This window comes from Pinus tabuliformis, chromosome 5_2 (genome assembly GCF_031772625.1).
Source record: "Pinus tabuliformis cultivar Carrire ecotype Pingquan chromosome 5_2, CPIR1, whole genome shotgun sequence".
NCBI lineage: Eukaryota > Viridiplantae > Streptophyta > Pinopsida > Pinales > Pinaceae > Pinus > Pinus tabuliformis.
The window spans coordinates 166187437-166209032 of record NC_142306.1 but is presented as its reverse complement, the minus strand read 5'-3'; the positions used below and the strand labels follow the sequence as shown (position 1 = coordinate 166209032).

At 36.5% G+C, this 21596-nt stretch overlaps 2 pseudogenes; both read right to left on the bottom strand.

Annotated features, from left to right (window-relative positions):
* Nucleotides 1–2826: 2826 nt before the first annotated feature.
* LOC149158071 (UTP--glucose-1-phosphate uridylyltransferase 1 pseudogene) lies at nt 2827–3765 on the bottom strand (annotated as a pseudogene).
* Nucleotides 3766–3870: 105 nt separating this feature from the next.
* On the bottom strand, nt 3871–7872 carry LOC149158070 (acylamino-acid-releasing enzyme 1-like; annotated as a pseudogene).
* Nucleotides 7873–21596: the final 13724 nt, after the last annotated feature.

Genomic DNA, 21596 nt, shown 5'->3' with positions numbered 1-21596 from the left:
GGAGTTCAGAGCCACTATGATATTGTGATGACCACTGCCACTGAAATTGCCTCTGATCTTCATAGAAAAACTGAAACACTGGAGAGTAAAACTCTTCCATGTATTTAGCTATAGGATCCCATAATACATGATCAGCTTGATGGTTCTCGTAACTTTCTGGTTGTGCCAACTGATCTTCAATAACAGTGTATTCTTCCTCAATCACGAAAGAGAAAGGAAGCAACACCCTCTCCTTGTGTTCTGACATAGAAACCTTTTGAAAAGAATGATCATGACCATGAAGACTATATGATTGAATTTGACCTTGTAGACCTTCAATGTCTTTCTCAATGTCCTTAGCAACTTCATCCAAAAATTTCATCTTATCTTCTGTCTTGCAGTCAAATGATTTTAGATAAGAAGACAAGGACAAAGAAAAATTTTCATCTATTTCTTCATTAATATGATGATCATTCCATTGTTTGAAACCTTGAATTGAAGGAGAGTTTGCCACCACCTCTGATCTATCTATCCATTCCTCCAAAAACATAAACCAAAAGTCTTCAAATGACTTAATGGATTTGGCAGGAAAGCTTTCAATCCACCGTTTACATTTCCCTTGAAATGAATCATAGAACAACATAATGCAAACATCCTCATGTTTAACTCTAAGAAGCTCGGTAAAATCATAGAAATTTGATATATGCTTCAAAGTTAAACTCAAATCTTCTCCATTGAATATTGGACCATTCCTTGGAAAATATGTATCTTTGGGAAAATGATTTGGGAAACTGTGAATTCCTGAAAAATTTATGCATGCATACCTTGAAATAAGAATGGTATCATCTGGGTCCTTCACAACTCCAGTGGAATCACCATGAATCTATGAATTTCGAATTCTTCAACAATGGAGTCGCCAAGGTAGATTGCAGCCTCGAAAATCTTCTGAACTCCTGCTACCTTCAGAAGTTCAGTCTCTTGGTTTCGGGAATGAATAATCTTCAGACTCCTAGTAGACGCACCAAAATGTTATCTCAAAATCAGGCCCTGTAAGGCTGCAGGCCAGGAAGACTTCAAGTAACTGTTTCAAACCTACTTTAGGCCGAGGCTTAGCCTCCCCAACCTGAGAGGGCTCTCTCAAAGGATTAAAGGTTTTTGATTATAATCAGATGGCTAACTCTTGAGAAACAAATAAAAATGAAAATGGTGGAAACACAACTAACAAGTATCCATTGGGCTTATGGAGTCATATGTGATTCAGTATTAACAATAGGGTTGGCTTTGCATAGAAGTCAAGGCATTCAGATTTCAACATATGTAGAGCACACCAAACACATAGAAGGTAGTTTACGAGTATATGAAGGAAATTAGAGCACTGTAAGCGATTTCTAAGTAATCACATACTCATAACACTGTAGATAACATGAAAAGAAAACAACAGAAACTCATTACATTGAACTCTTTATGATTCTTGAGAAGCATAAGCCAGTACTATATTACCAAAAAACAGAGTCTTTACATAAGCCAAATATCAGAGCTTTTTTTTTTTATAAATTTCCCTCCCTTGGTACATTGCTCTCTTTCCTATATATAGAATTCTTGAGATTCCTCCTCCAGCATGAGGGGAACTCGAATTCTGCTTGCTATGATGACACCTATTAACCTTTAAAACTAACTAATAAATACAACTGACTGCTAACTAGCAGTTTATGAGACCTAAGACAATTAGGATTCTAATTCTACATCATGCTGAGCATAGCATTAATTACAATCAATTCTCGTTCTTTGACAATTGATCTCTTTTAATTTAGCTGTGGTGGATGTTTGTAGCTGCCTACTGGTCCTTGATGTCACATCTTTCAACTGCTGCTGAAAAGTAGGAAACTGCCCCTGTTTTTCTGCTTTTGATTTCGTCCAGGATATTCGAAACCAATTAACCATGTCCTTCTTCTTTGATTATACAAAAAATGTGTTAAAGTGCCACGTTCTTTATGTGCTGTCGATTTTTCCCATGTGTGAAGACAAAACCTCCTCTAAGCTGTCTGAGGCATCATGAACCAAACTGGCTATGAATAATGACCATTAGATGTACTAGGCCAGCATGTATAAGATTGTTATAGGCCATGTTCAGAGTCTTTAAATTCAAAAGTTCTTCAAGCTTTTAACATCCAGCATCAGTTATACATCATGAATTTATGTTGAGATATGTCAAAGCAACAAGACCTGAAATTGTATCCATGCATGCCACAGTCACCGGACAGCCTACATAAACAATGCCTGAATCAGCGACTTTATTTCGATAAATTTGCAGCTCCTTCAAGTTTGTAAGCCCACATGTTGCCAGTGATTGCAATCTTCTTTTTATAAAGATGAAAATGTGCTCCCTGATATGCCTACTCTATAATTCAAATAATGAAGCCTATGAGATATTTTGGTCCAGCATCATAAATACGTTGACAATAGTTAAAATTCAGATGCTGCAAATTTAGACAATTTTGTAATAGTGAAAGCCCTGAATCTGTAACGTCTGAACTAGAAATATCAACTGCCAGGAGGGACGGTCCCTGCGTTGCAAGAATTTCAAGTCAACTATCTTCCACACCAGGGTATTCTCTCAGAAAAACATCCTAAAGATTACAGTCTTGAAATGGGTGGAGCAAAGTTCTTGTGAGAACTTGAGTACGAACCAACTCATTAAAAATTTGCTGACTCAGATCTCTAGGAAGCATATTAAGAGAGTCATATCTGCCAATACTCTCATAGATTCTTTCGAATGGACAGCTCTAGAAGAGAAAGAGCTTTCCCGTCTCCTTTGCCAATATCTAAAGACCACCTTCATATAAATTATCAGGAGCCCTTGTTTTCTATCACAGATTCATCAGGTATCTCAAGTGTAGCCCCCTGCTTTGCTTCAATTATAAATTTTCCCTTCAGGATGACTCCACTGCCAAACCACACATCACCTGACACCTTTAGACTATCAAGATCAATGATGCTAGGTATGGACTTGAAACGCTTTAGAAAGTTGCCAACCTTCTTGAGGACCCAACTCAATGGAGGGATTTGCAGGGTTGACTCTAGCAGGATTTCGGATGACAAAAACTTCCTCCACAGTGTAAAGATCCGACTACACAAGTAGTAAATCTGAAGTTGCCTTCACTGGGAAAAAGTGTGATCTTGGAACATTGACACCAATTGCATGATAAAAAAAAACCTTATAGCAGCACCTGCAGCCGTTTCAAGCTGAGGCACCTTTACCCCATCTACTTCCTTTGGATTTGGAATTATCTCCATTTTAAGAGCATCAGCCTCCATAAGCCTCTTAATCTCCTTCAAGTTCACCCATAAATTATTGGTATTGAAGATTTTGAACTTTTCAATCAACTTGAACTTGCCAACATGCTCCTCTGGAACCTGTGCAATCTGTAGAAGCTGAACTCTGCCTTCATAAGAGATAAGCATACCACCTTTTACATCTGCAAGCGTTTTGGGAGTGACCTCCATGCAGTATTCATTTTTATTTTTGACCAGATGATTCAAAATTTTGAGATCAACTATTGCTCCCAAGTTGTCTGAGTTAGCTATAAACACATACTCCTTACCCTGTGAGAGTAGTCCATCAAGCTTCCCACTGTTCAAAAGAGCAGGGAAAACATCTCCGTGGCCAGGTGGGTACCATGCTTCTTTGTCTGTACGACCTTTAGTTGGCCATGGTGTCAAATCTTCTGCCACCATGCGTGGATATTGACTCTGGTTGAAGATGTGGATGTCAATATTTGAGCCAGAGTACTACATTGTAGTCTATATATAATGCTTTTTGTTAATATCCACAATCTTACAGAACAAAAAAAGCATGTAAACAATAGAGGAATATGGGCCTGCCAAAGGCCTTCATTTGAAGAATATCTTAAACAAAAATCCAATGTTCAGAAAGCTTTTGAAATCGGATTGCGGCCTGTCAATGTTGTGTACATCATTTGGGAAAACGATGACTTTTACTTCCACCCCCTTCTCCCGCGAAGCTCGAGCATACTGCAATCCATTTGATACAGGAACCCTGAGGTCTTGCGTACCCAAAATTAAGAGAATGGGTACTTTTACCTTTGAAATATGTCTAATTGGTGAACACTGATAAAACATGGTGATATATTCTATTGATAGTGCTTCAGTGTAAACATTTTTCCCATTCTTTCAATATGCCTCCACATAACACCAATCAGGAATATCTGTTGTGCCAACCATTAATGAGAGATTACACACAGGATTCCGGACAGCTGCAGCAACAAACCTATCTGGTGCCTGGCCAATTAAATTGGTTGCAAGAAACCCTCCGTGGGAGGGCAAGTCCCTTATGAATTACTAGATCAACAACATTTATGACATCAGCCACATCCTGTCGCCCAACATTACCAGTTAGAGATTGCAAAGCCTCCTCTCCAAAACCCACAGAACCTCTGTAGTTTACATAAAGTAGGTTGTAGCCCATTGATGACAAAAAGGCTTGAGTTCTTGAAAAGTCGGTCAATGAAGTAGAATGTGGCCCACCCTGGAGGATAATAATGAGTGGATTACAAGCATACTCCCGAAAAGCATTTTCCTTACTTTCTGATTCACTGGAGAATCTAGATGACATAGATATCACCTCGAAAGGCTGTTTGGCACCTTCTGTTAACAAAAATTCTTGATCTTTAACTGGAATCTTCAAAATATTAAATTCAATTGAGGACAGCGAAGCTTTCACTTTCTCTGAATAGTCCATGAAGGGAATTAACATATCTAACCACCTCCACCTTGTTTTTTTTATCATTATCTGTGTCAATCTTGACAGACGGCCATATTTTAGTTTCAGAGGATTGGCTGAGCTGCTAGACACTACAAGAACAATGTTATCATGCACTGCAAGAACACTCCAAGAAGAATTTGAATTCTCAGGGCTAATTCTTGAAACTTTTCCACTGACTATATGTGGGAAGAACAATGGAATTTTGAATAAGACCAACACGAACAATGCGTGGAGCTCAAATCATCTCTGGCTCAGCATTGAAACGATATGCCTGCAACATTTGTAACCACGATGCCTCCTCCTGCATCAAGTAGCATCTTCATCATAGAACAGGGACCTAATGTGGTTCGAATAATATCTGCAACAGCCTTTGATGCTTGAATATTTGCATGGCGCACCCTATTTCCAGTCTCCCACTTTATAACGTCATTCAAAACGAGAACAGGAGTATACATGGCTGCAAGTGAAGGCGGTTAGCAGTTCGTCGAGGGAACAAAAGCTAGACTTGGACAAAAACCACCGAATCACAGCTGAATTCGACAGGGGAAAGTGTATAAGCTGACAACTGTTGATGTAAACACAGCGGATTTTGGTAAATATGATAGCTGGGGTGAGATTTGCTATGGATCAGCACAAACTCTCGATTTCGTAGCGCAGTTAGTGAAAAATCGGTGTTTTGCGCTACGAAATCACCTAGACCGGGTTTCTGCGCTATGAACTTTGAAATGAGTTTCGACATATGATATTCATGTGAGATATGAGACCAATGATAGACTAAAACAGAGAATTTACCCCATTTTACATACTAACAAGACTCTTAACAAGGCTCTAAAACAAGATGAAAAGACTAGACCCAAAACTGACACCAACCCTTTGACAAATTTAAAAAAAAAAATGATGTTCAAAATTTAAAATATTTTTTCTTGAGTGATAACACTAAATCTAACAGGTCATTCCAACAATCTAATCTAGAAGATCGATTTAGCAAAGTTGTTAAATTTTCTAAGTATTTTCCAGGTTGTTTTTAACTGAAGTCGATGCCTATAAAGTCTGATCTGTAATAACTAGGAAGTTAGCGAGCAAAAGAGAATACTTTCATTTGTATCTTTGAAGTGTTATCTCTAGACATATTATCTTTAATTGAAACACTGTTATGATGGCCATGTATTAAGTTTAGATTGATTTGTTGGATGGTTTGTTGTGAGTTCACGAATTAGTTGTGCTAAAGCTTTCTGTTTTTTGTCAGTAAGTAAGCTTTCCAGGTGTGGTCAGGCCCACGACCATGTGGGATTAGCTCTGTATCATTTCTTAGGAACATAGTCGTGTGTTAGTTATAGCTGCTTCTCGTTTGTCTTTGGTTTGTATATTAATTGTTTATATGCTGCGTGGAGGCTTTTATTGAATTTGGAACGATTTCAGTGTGCTAACCATTATATGCGTTTTCAGATCTTTCACTTTAGCAATTTGAATGTGTGGTTCTTGTGTGCATCCCAGAGATTGGCGCTCCTACCTTTAAGACAGAGTCATACTCTATTCTCCAAAGCAACGAGTTATATTGTCCTGACTGTGCTGTTGCAGTCATATAAAACTTGTTTCAATCACATTGTAAATCGAATGCTTGTGGTGAGTTGGTCCCTCTGTTGAAAACGCAGAACGAACCCTCAAATGCCGAAGTCGATATAATTCATTGAGTAGTAAGGATTGATATGGTGTGGGTTTTGTTGTGTGGATTAGGAAGCCGGATTGGTAATATGCATTGAGTGGATTTCAGTTAATTCCGAATAGAATCACATTGCTTGTTTCTTTCCATTATCAAATCGATTGGTTTTCCTTTAAATTATTTTCATGAATGTGTGTGCCATAGGAGTATTTCTTTCCAGATTGATTGATTAGAATAGCTTAACTTATCATAGTTTGATCTAGTCTTGTTTCTCAATAGATTCTTAGCTTCTTGATAAAGTTTGCAGATTGATTTTGAAGTTCAAGTGAGTGATTCAGCTTACAGTTTGATTTCTTTTGTTTTGTTTTGAGTGATTGAGTGCAATATTGTAACCTAGAATCTGATACTATTGGTTGAAATCATAGTTTCCAGCCTGAGATAATTTCCATCAACATTGCCTTAGTATAATGTGTGTTTGATTAGATTTTGAAGTAAGATTGCAATCACCTGTGTGATTTATTTCTTTCATTAAGAGCACGGAGTATGGGTTTGTTGAGAGCCTAAGTAGGTTTTCTTGAGTTTAGTTTGAGATTTGATTCATGTCAAATGAAACTGTAGGATATCTTCTTAAGTACAGTTTTGTGTGTTCTGTAGCAATTCATAGTTTCCTTATTTGCTTTTCATTCTTGAAGATAGAATTAGTGTTTGATATTTGAGCTTGTTCCTAAGGTTATTACAGATTAGGTAATATGTATGTAGATTAGTTAAGTATGAGATATCAAGTTGCTTGGTTGAGTATATGCGACAGAGCATTCAGATTAGCTCCTAACATACAGATCTTTTACTTGTTGTTGAGACAGTGGAATTAATGTGAAGCCTTTCTCATTCTAGGGTTTGAATCAAAGAATAATTATTGAATGCAAGATTGATTTCTTAGTTTATAATTGAATAACCATTGCAAGTAGATTATATCTTTTAATTCTTTCAAGTGTGAATTGTAAAAGCCAGAAATTAGGGTTTGGATTCTGAATGTTGAGTTGATGTGCAGAGTTTGTTTGATTAGGAATTCGCTTTCATAGTCTGTCAAAATGGAATCTGTAATAAAGAATTAATTCTTCATTTGAGTCCAGATTTCAGTTCAAGAACAAAATAGGTTAAGTTTATAGAGATTTCAAAGTCTTTAAATTGAATTTGAGTATTGATTCTGCCTGCTTTAGCAAGATGGATTGATTTCCTTTTGAGTTGTGATTTTACAAGCATTTGTGTGTTTCATTACTTATCTGATCATTATAAAGGAAACACTAAATCCCTGACCAAGAACTGAATCTAAAAAGCGCAATACAACTCGTGTCTACAAGCCCAGATTGACATATAGATGTAGGAGAATTAATACACCTATTAAATCTCTCAACATAACTCCATGACCATTTTCCACCAAGTGACACGTCATGATTATTCCCTTCCATTATTCTCTAGGATAGGCTAGTGCCTCTTGTTGATTATTTACACTCAAATGTGAAAGTTCACCCACTCATTTTTAAGTGTTTATCCATTACTCATTTCTATTCATCTCCTCATTCTAGTTTGGTCACAATTTTGAGGGATAATTTTGTTATCTTCATTATAAGTTTGTAAATTCCTTCTTTTCCCTTCCTCCCCAGACAACTTTATCCAATTATCACTGCTAACGTTCCCCTAATTGAGTAAAAATAGAAAACTTACAAATAATTTGAATTCGTCAATGCCATCTTGGTTATGTTGTTCTTCAAATATTTTCAATCCACTCTCCTTTATAATAAAATACAATCAAATTTATGATTATCCTCGAACCCTTAATTAGTTATGTTGATAATAGTTGTCAATTACTATTCCAATTCTAAATATTAGTATTTCCTAAGTTATTGCAATAATTTACAGCCCTATTTCCCCTTAGTTCTTCTCACACCTTAGTAGTATAACATAACACATTGTCTTTTTACTTGATTATGATCACTGATATGCTATGAGAAGCATATCAAAGGATTCCACCACTTCAATTAGACTAATTATATTAACAAAAAAAGCTTCTTCACACTCGATTTGACGTAACATTAGGGAATATTTATTACACTAGTTTCAATAAAAATACCATAAGTATAGATGAAACAAAAATGACATTGTTGGTTTTGATTTATTGAATTAATACAATTCCTTCCACTCTAAAGAGGATACATCATTGAAACAAGTTCAACTAGATAGTGTTTTTAATATACCTATTCTCATCCAAATCTTATTGTTCTCATCTTATATAATTTGTTGAATTTGTAGCACAAAATCAGGATTGATACTAATTTATCCTTTTTTCACTTCTTAAAATGCATCATCATAAATAATAATAATAATTTGTTAACCATTTCAAGTCATAATCAATTGAAAATATTTTATTAGACAATGTCAAGATTAATTTGAATCACAAAATATTAACTTGATTGATATCAATTACCTCTAATAACATCAAATAAAACAACTAACTCTAAATTTAAATTTTTCTTTTTTTCTAAAATACACTTTATTTAAAACTATATTCTTTCTCTTCTTAAAATCTCTTATTTTAATAAATAAAATAATAATTTAAACTTATAAACTAAAATCCAAATTAGAATTTAATATTAGTTAATTATTTCAAATTAATAAAAAAAATTATTATAAATAATTAAAAATCAACCTAACCTACATATATAGATATTATATCACTGGTATCTCACTTTTAATATTTTATCACTAAATTTGCACGAGATTCACAAAAGCCACAAAGTATCTAGCTAATGTCTAGATATCATATATGTTGGTGGAATGCATATATATTAACACTTTCCAAATATAACATGCGGAATTTTAGTATTTCTCACAAACATTTACATCCTTGAATAATAAAACAATTCCAAAATATGTGAAACTTGTCTTTTAATATTTGTAAAACTAAAGTTCTATTACAGAAGTTGATGGAAGTGTATCTTATAATCACATCTCAAATGTTTAAATGATTTTGTAAATGATTTACTGTATTACAAACTGAGAAACATAAAAATCAACAAAGAGAATATTACTGAACATATAAAACTTTGTTGGTTACCAAAATGATGCGACAAGGGTGTTCAATGCAATGACTTGTTTGAGTTATTGAATTAGGCCCAACAATTGATCATAAATAGAAAAATTTCCTATGATTCTCAAACATATAGGTTCACATCAAAATATTTGAAACGATCAACAAAAGATCTTTCCAAGAAGCATGCGACACATGGCTATGATAATTGATTTTGGGTTTGTTTTGTATTACTCTAAAATAATTAAGTTATTCTTACCATGTAAATTCTCTATTATTTCAAATTTATATTCCGTAGCAGGCTTTCTCTTTATTTTTGGACAGTGACGAAAAAGGTGTATCTTGAACCAACTTGTATTGGTAACTAAGAGACCCTCTCTACAGGTTCTGAGACACATAGACAACCGAGAATGCTCACATATTAAATCCAATAGAAGAGAACATAACCTAATATTTTTATATGTACGACCTTCAAATCCCTGGTAGGATCTACGAGATATAATAAAAAACTACAATAAATTTTGCAAAAACAAAATCTATAATGTTTTTTTTTTTTTTTTTACCTCAAGGTTGTCTCTATCTGTCCTACTTATAGTTTCAATATTCTTGTTTTAAAGTTCCAAAACATCTGAAAATTGCCAACTGGTTTATGGCTAACTAGGCAAGTTGTATAGCTTATGCAAACTATTAAAATCTAGGCTAAACTAGGCATGCTAAGCAAGCAAGGGAACTCTGGCTTCAAGGAAAACAATACTAATAGCAGATGGAAAAATCTCAAGAGATTTTAGCGGCTTTTGCATCTGCAACTTCTTCAATGAAACCTTTAATTAATACCTATTATTTTTCTAAAGCAAGAAAATTCTAAACAAGAGCTTATCGGTGGAATCTTCTTGAGTTGAAGGTCCTAGTTAATGGTTAGCTCTAGTTATTTGTATCTTTTGAAATCTCGTTTGAAATATAATTTTTAGTTATCAATAATTAGTTTTCAGTTTGAAATATAACTTTTAGTTTTTTTTTTTATCAGGTAAGAGTAGGACCTTCTATTAATCAAGAGAATAATACATAATTTACAAGTAGTCGTGCTAGCTCCAAGAGAATTCTGAAGGCAACTTTGCAGACAATGAACCCAAACACAAAATGCAAGCAGAGGACCATCTGGTCAAACTAACTAGCACCGAAAGAACCCAGGAGCTCAAAAATATCAATTACAATTGAGGGTCCACAAGACTACTAAAAAGAACAACCAAAATTCCCAGTAGCTTGTAGAGCTGCAAACCGTACGTTTCGTTCTGCCAGGAACCAATGGACACGCCCAGCTTACGGGCCCACAACAGACCCACACCTCAACCTTACCTACGGACCCGATGAGAACATTATGCCAGCCCTCTGCACTTTTTTCGGGTCCGAAACAACAGGCCAATTTGCACGCTTAAACCTACACCATTGATTTCCTTTCGAGGATCCAATGGTTTACGGCGATATCGGGAGGACAAGTTGTGCAAGGTATAACCGCCCGATGAGAGCGGTATTCTCTCACATCTCTTTGCTACGTGTCGATCGAAGAGTGGCATCAGAGCCTCCCTCAAGAAAACCCGATACCACTTAGCCCTCGTCCGATAAACCACATGTGGTTTAAGAAATCTACTCCTTGCCGAATAACTAGTGCGCTCTTTCACCCCTTGGTGGCCGTTGATCTCGTGCATCAGACAGTTCTTGTGCCGTCCTCCCAAGAACTCTGTCAAACCCAAAACATCATCAAAATTTCCACTTAGAGTTTTGTTCCAAGGACGAACAAACCTGTGATACTTCCATCGTTGGTCCTCTTGCCACACCTTCGAAGGACTAGTGAGCTGCGGATTGCCCAGAAAGGGCAGACAATTTAAGATGCCTTGTCTACCCGCTTGTCTCCTGAACCTCCTCAGTCCTGCCTGTGAATCCATAGCTCTATATCTTTGTCCGCCTAACTGAGACAGTCCTCCATCAGTCTGCCTGGGGGTACCAGATCCCAATCATACTGTGAATCCCTATCCAAACTGGTGGCTCCTTCGTTCACCAAGCGGTCCGCTAACATGTTAGCTTTCCTCTTCACATGGACGAAGCTGACAGTTTTTAAGGATTGCAGGTGGGAGTGGATACGGTGAAAGACCTGTATAAGCCTCCAGTTCTTTGATACTTTGTCTGGAGAAGTGCCATTACATATTTTCTTGGCCGCTCTAATTATCAGTTCAGAGTCTGCTTCTATGATGACATTAAACAAATTCGAATCTAACAAAATTTCCAAGCATTGTTCTAGAGCCATGAGCTCCGCCATGTTGTTAGTGGCCCTACCCAAGTGGCCATGGAAGATTTTCTTTATTTGACCCTTTTCATCTCTTATAGCACCTCCAAAGCCGACTAACCCTAGATTGCCTTTAGAAGCTCCGTCTATATTAACCTTTAGAAAGCCATGAGGAGGAGGTTTCCAAATGATACTATTAGCATTAATTTGGTTTACTCCCCTGATTAAGCCCTGTGGATTTATAGACTGGAGACCCAAATGCAGAATAATGCTCACCTCTTGGGGCTGAGGCAGATCCTTAGGAAGATTTCTCAATAGAATTCTTACTGTGTCTTTGAGCTGCCTCAAAATTTGGGAAATTATGTGTTGGGGTACGCTTGCTCTGTTTTTGAAGATCCAATTTTTGCGCTCTTTCCAGACATTCCAGATAACAAAGCCTGGAACTAGAATCCAGGATTTATTAATAATTTCATTCCTTGAGAAGTTTACCCACCAATTCTTCAATGTATTGGAAATGCTTAGTCTATCCCTATCAGTTTGCCTGAAGATTGAGGCCACCCAGTCCCAAACGATTGATGTGAAAGGATAGAGGTTGAGAAGGTGCTCCATCATCTCCTCTTGAGAACCACACAGGTAACATTGGGAGGGACCAATAAATCCTTTCTTTTTGAGATTCTCCCAGGTTAAAATTTTCCTTTGATGCACTAGCCAGATGAATAACTTTATTTTCATCCAGTGGGGGCTTTGCCATAGTTTCCTCCAGACTTGATCAGGATTCAGATAGTTAAAACCTGTTACTTCCTTTTAGCTTCTTTAAGGTTAAAGTTACCTTCGGTGTTCTTTCCCCATCTTAATTGGTTAGATGAGTAGGATACCAGAATCCTTCTATGCTCTAGCTCCTGGGCTAGGGCTCTTGCCAGGACCTTCAACAGGCTCTCCTCACTGTAGCCTAGATCCTTCCAATTCCTCCATTTCCCAATATTTCTATCATAGTCCCAGAAGTCTTTAACCATGATCAGCCCTTTGTTATCTGTGTCTCTCTTGAGGGCTGCTAATTCATCCCTATAAAGGTTGGGTTCCTGTTGCCAGTTGTCCTCCCAAAATCTTGCTAGATTCCCTGCTCGAATTTCCCAGAAGCTATGTTGCTGAACAATGCTTTTATTTTCCCAGGCTAGATTCCAAATATGGGAACCCCTGATTTGCCCTGACATTCTAATGTGGTCCTTCTCCTGCCAATACCTGGCATATTTTTGTTTCCAAAGCTTAGCCTAGGGAGTAGCCGACTCCTTAATCCATCTCCACCAAAGTTTGGCTCCCGAAACTCTACTGAGAGTTTCAGGGTCATGAAGCCCCAAGCCACCATGACTTTTGGGCTTGCAAATCTTGTCCCAGGCTACTAAAGCCCACTTTTTTTTCTCTTCACCTCTACCCCATAGAAAATCCCTTTGTATACTTCTAATATGTTGCATAATACCTTTAGGAGCAGGAAGAGCTGAGAGCATGAAAATGGGAATTGCCTGCAGGACCACTTGTGTGAGCACAAGGCGCCCTGCCAAATTTAGAGATCTGTGTGTCCATTTCCTGACCTTGTCCTGAAGTTTGTTAATTATAGTCTCCCACACCCCTTTTCTCAAAGGTTTGTCAGTAAGCGGTATGCCTAGATACTTGGAAGGTAGCTGATCCCTTTGAAACCCAAGAATTCTGGTAATATTTCTCTGAATAGAAATGTTGGTGTTAAAGAAAAAAACTTTGGATTTGTTGAGGCTTACCTCTATGCCTGTTGCCATAGCAAAGTCATTCAAGATGTGTTTGATCTCTCTGGCTTCCCTGACTGTGGGTATGCCCTGTAGCATAGTATCATCCACAAATTGTTGATGTGTGTTTGCCTCTCCATCTAAGGTGAGTTTGATACCCTGGATTCGTCCTTCTGCATTTGCCATTTTAAACGCTCTACCTAGCCCTTCCATCATGAGAATGAAGAGGAAAGGTGAAAGTGGATCTCCCTGTCTGAGACCTCTGGAAGGTGTGAAGGGTCTTGATGGAACCCCATTGAGCAGTATAGAAAAACTGGTTGTGGTGACGAGTGCCATAACCCATCTTATCCAATTATGGTCGAAGCCATATGCCCTTAGAATTGCTCTTATATAAGACCAACTTAGCTTGTCATAGGCTTTAGCTAGGTCCAACTGAATGATAATGCCAGATTGTCTGTTGCTTTTGAGAGAGTGTACCACCTCATGAGCTTGGATGATGTTGTTGAGGATTTGTCTTCCTTCCACATAGCCCGTTTGCTCCTCTGAGATGAGAGAAGGTAGAAGGGGCTTGAGTCTATTGGCTACCACTTTGGAAATGATTTTGTACACCACATTACATAAGGCTATGGGTCTGAAACCATCCGGAGTCATGGCATTTTCCTGTTTTGGGATAAAAGTTATAAATGAAGTATTAAGAGCCTTCAGAACCTTTTTAGATTTTCTTGAGTCTTCCACAACCTCAAGAATATCCTGTTTGACTGTTTCCTAGCAGGCTTTGAAAAAGTCTACATTGAACCCATCCGGGCCTGGGGCTTTTCCATTCTGCATTTCATTGATCACTCCACTGACCTCCTCTTCCGAAACCGGCCTGTTAAGATTGTGGTTATCCTGTCTGGTGACCAACTGAGGGATATATTGGGTGAAATGTTCAATGAATCTGGATCTGTCCTCCAGAGGTTCCTTTGCCATATTGAGGAAGTGTTGTACAAGGATTTCTTCCATATCGTTGTGAGAGACAAGCTCTATCCCTTGAGAATATTTAAGCTTGGTGATTCTATTGTGTGCCTTGTGAGCCATGGTGGACTTATGAAAAAAATTTGTATTCCTTTCTCCCTCCCTAATCCACTGTATCCTTGATTTCTGCCGCCAGAAAATTTCCTCTTGCAAGCATAGCTCTTCCCATTCTTCCTACAAAGAGTCAGTAAGATTTTGTCGCTCCTCGGTATAGCCCTCTGTGATGTTTATCTGGTTGATCTCTTGGAGATTTTGCTCAACTTCTCTTTTGGCTTTGAAGATATCCCCAAATTCCTTTTTATTCCATTCTTTAAGTTTGGATTTGATGTATTTGAGTCTCTGATTGAGCATGAACATTTTAGTGCCTTGAATGTTCAAATCCTCTCTCCACCATTTTTCAATATTACTGGTGAATTCAGGATGAGATAGCCATGCATTTTCAAACCTGAAAGGTATGTTTCTTGGTGTTCCCATAAAGGTGGCTTCCAGCTGTACAGGCTAGTGATCCAATCCTCCGAAGGGCAGAATAGAAGCTGTAATGGCTGGGCCTGTGAGAAGGAGGTCCTCTGAAATAATAAATCTATCCAGTTTGGAGGCAACTTGAAAAGCCCCTCCCCTCTTGTTGTTCCAGGTGAAGGTTCCATTTATTGTTTCAGTGTCCACTAGCCCCATGTTCATTATAAAATTATAGAAAGCAAAGGAATCTCTTCCTAACTATCTAATACCCCCTTTTTTCTCTGAGAGGGATCTTATCATATTGAAGTCTCCTGTACAATCCAGGGCATATTGGGGTGTCTTGCTCTGAGATCCTCCAGGGAGATGAGAAGCTTGAGTTTGTCTACTTGTTTTTGTGGTCCATAAACATTTGTGATCATGTATACTTCCTTGTCACCTATAGGTTGACAAACCACAGAAAGATAGTTTATGGATGCTTCAGCATCCAGGATCCCAAATTTTTGTGGATCCCACATTGTGAGAATCCCCCCCGCCGAGTTGTATGCCTTAACCTCTAGATACTCATATCTGATTAGCCACTTCTTGTGAATTTCTCTAATCTTTTCCATCGAACATTTTGTCTCCTGAATAAAAATCATGTCTGGTTTTTCTTCTTTGATTCTATTGCTGAGAGTCCTTTGTTTCCTTTTATTTCCTATGCCTCTAATATTCCAGGTTGTGAGCTTCATTAAGAAAGGTTAGTAAAGGAGTAACTGGTAAGATCTTTCATCTTACCTGAGTTAATCAGTAGTTTCCCACATTCGTTGAGAAACTCATTTTGTCTTTTCCTTCCTGATTTCTTTGAAGATTGTGCCTATACATTTTCCATCATTACAACCCCACTATGCTGTTGACTTTCATTATTTCTTTTTACCCCAGCTCCCTTTGTTTGTGATCTCCATAGAAAGATCTGTTGTACCCTATCATAATCTTCTTTTGGCAGGGAGTCCACTCCTGTGGTCGTCCCTTGTTCCAAAAATTTTTCTAGATCCAGATTTTCCTTATCCAGAATCTCCTATAGTTCATAGTCCTCCGTTCCCACTTCACTTGGAGTCATCTCCTGGTCCCCACTTATCTCCATACAACTTGGTGGCTCATCCTTTTGCTGGTTGTCTACCATGATGCCCTCCATGTCAGCCTCCTTTTCCTTTTCATTGATTAAGTTTTCCTTATCCTGGACTATTTCCTTGTTCCCCTCTTCTTCCTCTAAGATTTTGAATCTATTGTGTCTTGACTGTCTATCCTCATTAATCTTCTTCTATGGATGTTTACTACCTTTCCCTTTGCTCCCAACCTTGGTGAAACCCTCATGATTCCTATCCTCAGTAGTTTTCGCCTTCCCTTCCATAATGTTTTCTGGGCAGTCTCTGAATAGATGCCCATGTTCATGGCATTTTCGGCACCTAAATGGGATGTGCTCATAGTCCACAGTCTGAACCCATTCTTCATCATATACCTCTAAAATAATCGCTTCTGGAAGGGCTCCAGATAAGTCCATTTCCACACAGATTCGGGCGAAGGAGGTATATTTTCCTTTCAGAGTTGCCTCTGATATCTTTAAAAAATGCCCCAGCTTATTTCCTATTATTTTCAGAGATTCTAGTAGCCAATAATCCAGAGGAAGGGAGTAAAGTCTAATCCATACCGGTACTGATGTGAAGGTTTCACGCTCCGGGACAAAGTTCATTTTCCATGGCCGCATGTAGAGTCCTGCCACCGCATAGAAATATGGACCTCCTTCGAACACTCTATCCTTATCCTCTAGGCTCGTGAACACCACTGTGAAGAAGCCCTTAGAGCCAAGATGTAGGTGTATTCCCCCCTTTGGTTTCCAATGACTCCTTATCCAGACGTGTAACACCCTCTCCGTCGGCCATAACCCCATAAATTTTCATATGATTGCATGTTCCATCATATGATCCCTATGAGCTTGAAGCACCAGATCACTTAATATGACCCGGGGAATGGTGCTCAATTTGGGTTTGCAGACCCCCGTTGACCTTGTGGAAGTATGTTTTCCATTGCTGCCCTCATTCTCCTTCTCCTTATTTGTTACCGGTTGATCCCCTTCTTGTTCCTGAGGTCCGTTTCCTTCCACTGTTCCTTTGCCTCTTGCCTCTGCTACCTTCTCCAGAGGTTTTTTAAAATGTTGTTTTCCTGCTTCCCTATTTTTGCCCGTAATTGCCTGACTGTAGGAGGGAGCAGCACTCCCCCCTGCGCGTCCCGCCATGGTTCCCAACTTCAAAACCCTAGCCTCAACTTCAACCCTAGCTCCAGTTCCTGTTCATTTCTCCTCCGTCTTTTGTGAATTTCTTGGTTGGGTTCATGTTCCGATGTCAAAATATAACTTTTAGTTATCAATAACTAGTTTTCAATTTGAAATATAACTATTTTTAGTTATTTTTAAAATAACTTTTTACTTCACAAGTAAATCTCAAAGTTTATAATAACAATTATATAAAAAATTAGCTTAAAATAATTTTTAATTTAAATATATAAAAAAATTTAAATAAAATTTTAGTTCAAAAGACAAGTAATCTACTTTTGTATTTAATATGCAAAAATTGACTTTTATATTTAATATGCAAAAATTATAATTTGAGATTAATAACATATGCATATGTATTATTGATTGTGCTTCTTTAATTTTTTTTTAAATAAAAAGAATTATAATAATGTATTTAGAGTATCCACGTTACTATATTGTAGAGTATGTATATACATCCAAAGATAATTTAAAAAAAATTGTTTATCTACTTTCATAAAAGCAATGATTTTTATTTAATAATTTCATAATAATTATTGTAAAAATAATGATATTTATTTAGTAATTTATACAATAATTATTGTAGAAAATGATAAAAATTGTATTTATTTCTCAAATCTATTTTCATTAAATCTCTCCCCGTCATCACAAGCAAAATTATTGATGAATTTAATTAAGTGTTTCTCAAACTTCTACTTAGAAGTTACATAGAGTCAAACTCGCTCTCATACCATATGTAACAACCCCGATTTAGAATATACAAATAATTATGTCAATTTATATGATTAGTAATCAACACCTAACTATTCAACTATTTAACATAGAATTTTTGAAAAACATGAGTAGAGACAACTTACCTGTATCGATGATATTCCTTGTGTTTTTGGAGTTGAATGCTCTTTGAATTCTACTAACCGTAACAAATATTTTTGGGACGTCTCTCGACCCAATCGTAGGTTTAGCTGCACATAATATCTCTACAGTTGGCCACCCCCTAACCCTCAATCAACGTACCACTGCCAGGGAATCTTCTGTCTCACAACACTTTTCTCTCAAGAGAATGGATGAATCTCATCCTCCTCATCGTCCATTAAATAGACCAAAAAATGGAAAAGGACCCACATACACACACTCCATGTGTCAACATGACAACTTTTATTTCCTTATTTTAAGTTTTACTTAATTTAATATTATCTTAATTTAACTCTTTCTTATTTTATTCCTTTTTACTTTTTGTTAACTTTACTTATTCTTACTATTTTTATAGTTTACTTTTATATAAATTTATTTAGAACTCGAGTTTATTATTTTCTTTTATTTATTTATTTATTATTATGATATTCTCTTCATTATTTATTATTTATTTACTATTATTATTTTTATTATTATTAGGGGTATTATATACTCCCCCTCTTTAAGGAACTTCGTCCCAAAGTTAAATTGAATCATTTAACATTAGATTATTTTATTTATTTATTATTTTTATTATTATTGAGGGGTATTATAGGTTGTGCATCCATGGAATATGTGCATTCCAATCATGATTTCACTGCAAGAGGTTTACATGAATATAAATTAACATAATTCTCTATCCGATTAGAAACCCAACCTTTGAAAATTAGAAAAAAACCCAAAATTTATCAAGAATGAGTCAACATCTAATGAAACAATACAGAGAAAATCAAGATCTCACATAGTTCGGAGATCTCATCAAGATTGCAAGGATCTGACATAACCATTAGCGAGTTGAAGTGTCTCGACTCCCTGACAAGTCCCAAAACTTTGGAACTTTGGATAATTATGTTTTGAGAGTTGAGTCAGATTGTGCATTGCATGTGGACAACTACAATTAGTTATTACAACAAGGTCAATATTTTAGCATGAATATTTCCACATTCTGCTATACTGTGTGTTGTTATTGATATGCCCAACATTTTGGTTGAAGACTTCACCCATATTCAAGGACATTAAGCTTTTGATGATGTGAAGAGTGCTACACCGAGTTTAAATAGAGGAAGGAGTTAAAATTTAGTCATTAGGGAGGGCGAGAATGATGAGACTGTTGATTAAAATTTTATAAAAATATTAATAAAAATTGAATATAGATTAGAGGATTCAAGTTAACACGGGTAAATAATAATAAAAATATGCTCAATATGATGATAGTAAAAAATGTATTAATTTCATGTTAAAAATAGTTAAAAATATTAATTTAATTTAATTAAGTTAGTTAAAAGTGAGTAAAATTAAGTTAAATGTGAATATTTTTACTTGGAATTGATTGGATTGAAATGAAATCATGGTTTATTAATTTAGGATAAAAATACTAATAATTGAAAATATTATTATTATTATTTTGGTAAAGTTGATTAAAAATAGAATTATTAATTAATCAAATTGATAAAAGAGATGGTAAATATTAAATTAAATTAAAATAGATTGAAAAAAGGGTATATCAAGTCATATATATATATAATATTTATTACAATTATTATAATGATATATAATAAAGAGAGGATTAAAATATAACTGATTATGCAAAAACAGTAAAATGAATATATTTAGTATTGGCCAAAATAGAATAAGAATTAATAAGAAAATTAACCAATTTATGATATAAAATATTTTTGATTGAAGAATTAAACAAGAGATATACCACACTGGATGGTTCGAAACGCGTCGACAAAACATCTCCTATGTGATTATTGCCGAATTTTTCCTCAATAATTCAAGAGATATATAGATTAGCCAAGAGAGGTAATAATCAAATTAGATAAGACTTAAAGAAACTTAAAAGATAGATAGGACTAAAAGAAATTTAATTAGAGGGAATAGTTAAACGATATGAAAATGAGGGATGATAAGAAATAAAGATAGGGATAGGAACAGGGGGACAGGGGGCAAGGGGGGCTTAAGATGGGATAGAATTAATATTAGAAGGATTGAATTTAGAGGACAAGAAATGAATAGTGGGTTTCCAAGAATGGTTTAATTGGTACCCATTTTCCTGATTAGAGTTATTAGGATGTTTTTCAGTTTCTAGGGCTTCCCTAATGACATGACTAGAGTGGAAGGGGGTTGAGGCTACGATTTTGGCTTTATCAAAGCAAACGAGATTCTTAGTAGTATGGAAGTGTTTTACGATGGCATATTTAGTAATATGATTATGGTATGTGTCAGCCATATGTTCTTTGAGTTGAGCTTTGAAGGATCTTCCAGTTTTCCCTATTTAAGACTTTCACATGAGCAAAACATTTCATAGACTTTGGGAACTAGCATAGGGCCATTTTTGTTGTTGGCTAATCTGAATAGATTGCTAAGGGTTTTTTGGGGTTTGAAAAAGGTCTTGATTTTCTTTTTAGATAGGATTTTCGATAAATGATCAGTAACCTCTTGAATTTAGGGCAGGGTTACCTAAGCTAAGGGAGGGTTAATGGAATGGCTTTTAGGATCGGGGTGGAAAATGAAATGAATGTCTTTGTTGATATGGGATGAGGAGTAACCATGGATTTGGTGAGATGAGCGTTTTCAATGGGAAAGGAATGGGATGAGGAGATGTAAATGGCTCTAGAGATGAGGGTTTTAGGTACATCACATTTTTTAGCAGGATGATAGTGGGAGTTGGCATGAAGGTACCTATCAGTGTGAGTCTTCTTCCAATAGACTTGGTGAATAAGGGATTCATCAGGAAGGCGAGAGACAAGGACATCAAGAAAGGGGAGGGAATGGTTTTCTTCAAGTTCCATAGTGAACTAGGTGTGAGAGGATATGTTATTGATATGGGAAAGGAAGGCTTAGAGAGCTAGTAAACTAGGGGACCAAATAAAAAAGGACATTCCCCTTAGACCTATTGTTAGTGCTATTGGTGGAGCCACCCATGCCCTTTCTAGATTTCTTACCAAGAAGCTTCGCCCCTTTTCCGGCCACTCTTCCTCCTTTATTAAATACTCCTCCGATTTCATCCAATAAATCAAGCACCTCAAACTTGATGAAAACGACATCATGGTTAGCTTTGATGTTGTATCCTTGTTTACCAAAATTCCTGTCCCTGATGCCATTGAGCTCATTAAAAAGCTTGTAGACTCTTATACCCTCAACCTTATCAAAATTTGTCTTACCACTATCTTTTTCACCTTTCATGGAGTATGCTATGAGCATATCGGGGACACAACTATGGGTTCATTCCTTTCCCCTGTTGTGGCTAATATTTTTATGGAGCACTTCAAAACCGTTGCCCTCAATATGTACCACTTAAAACCTAAATGTTGGAAAATATTTTTTG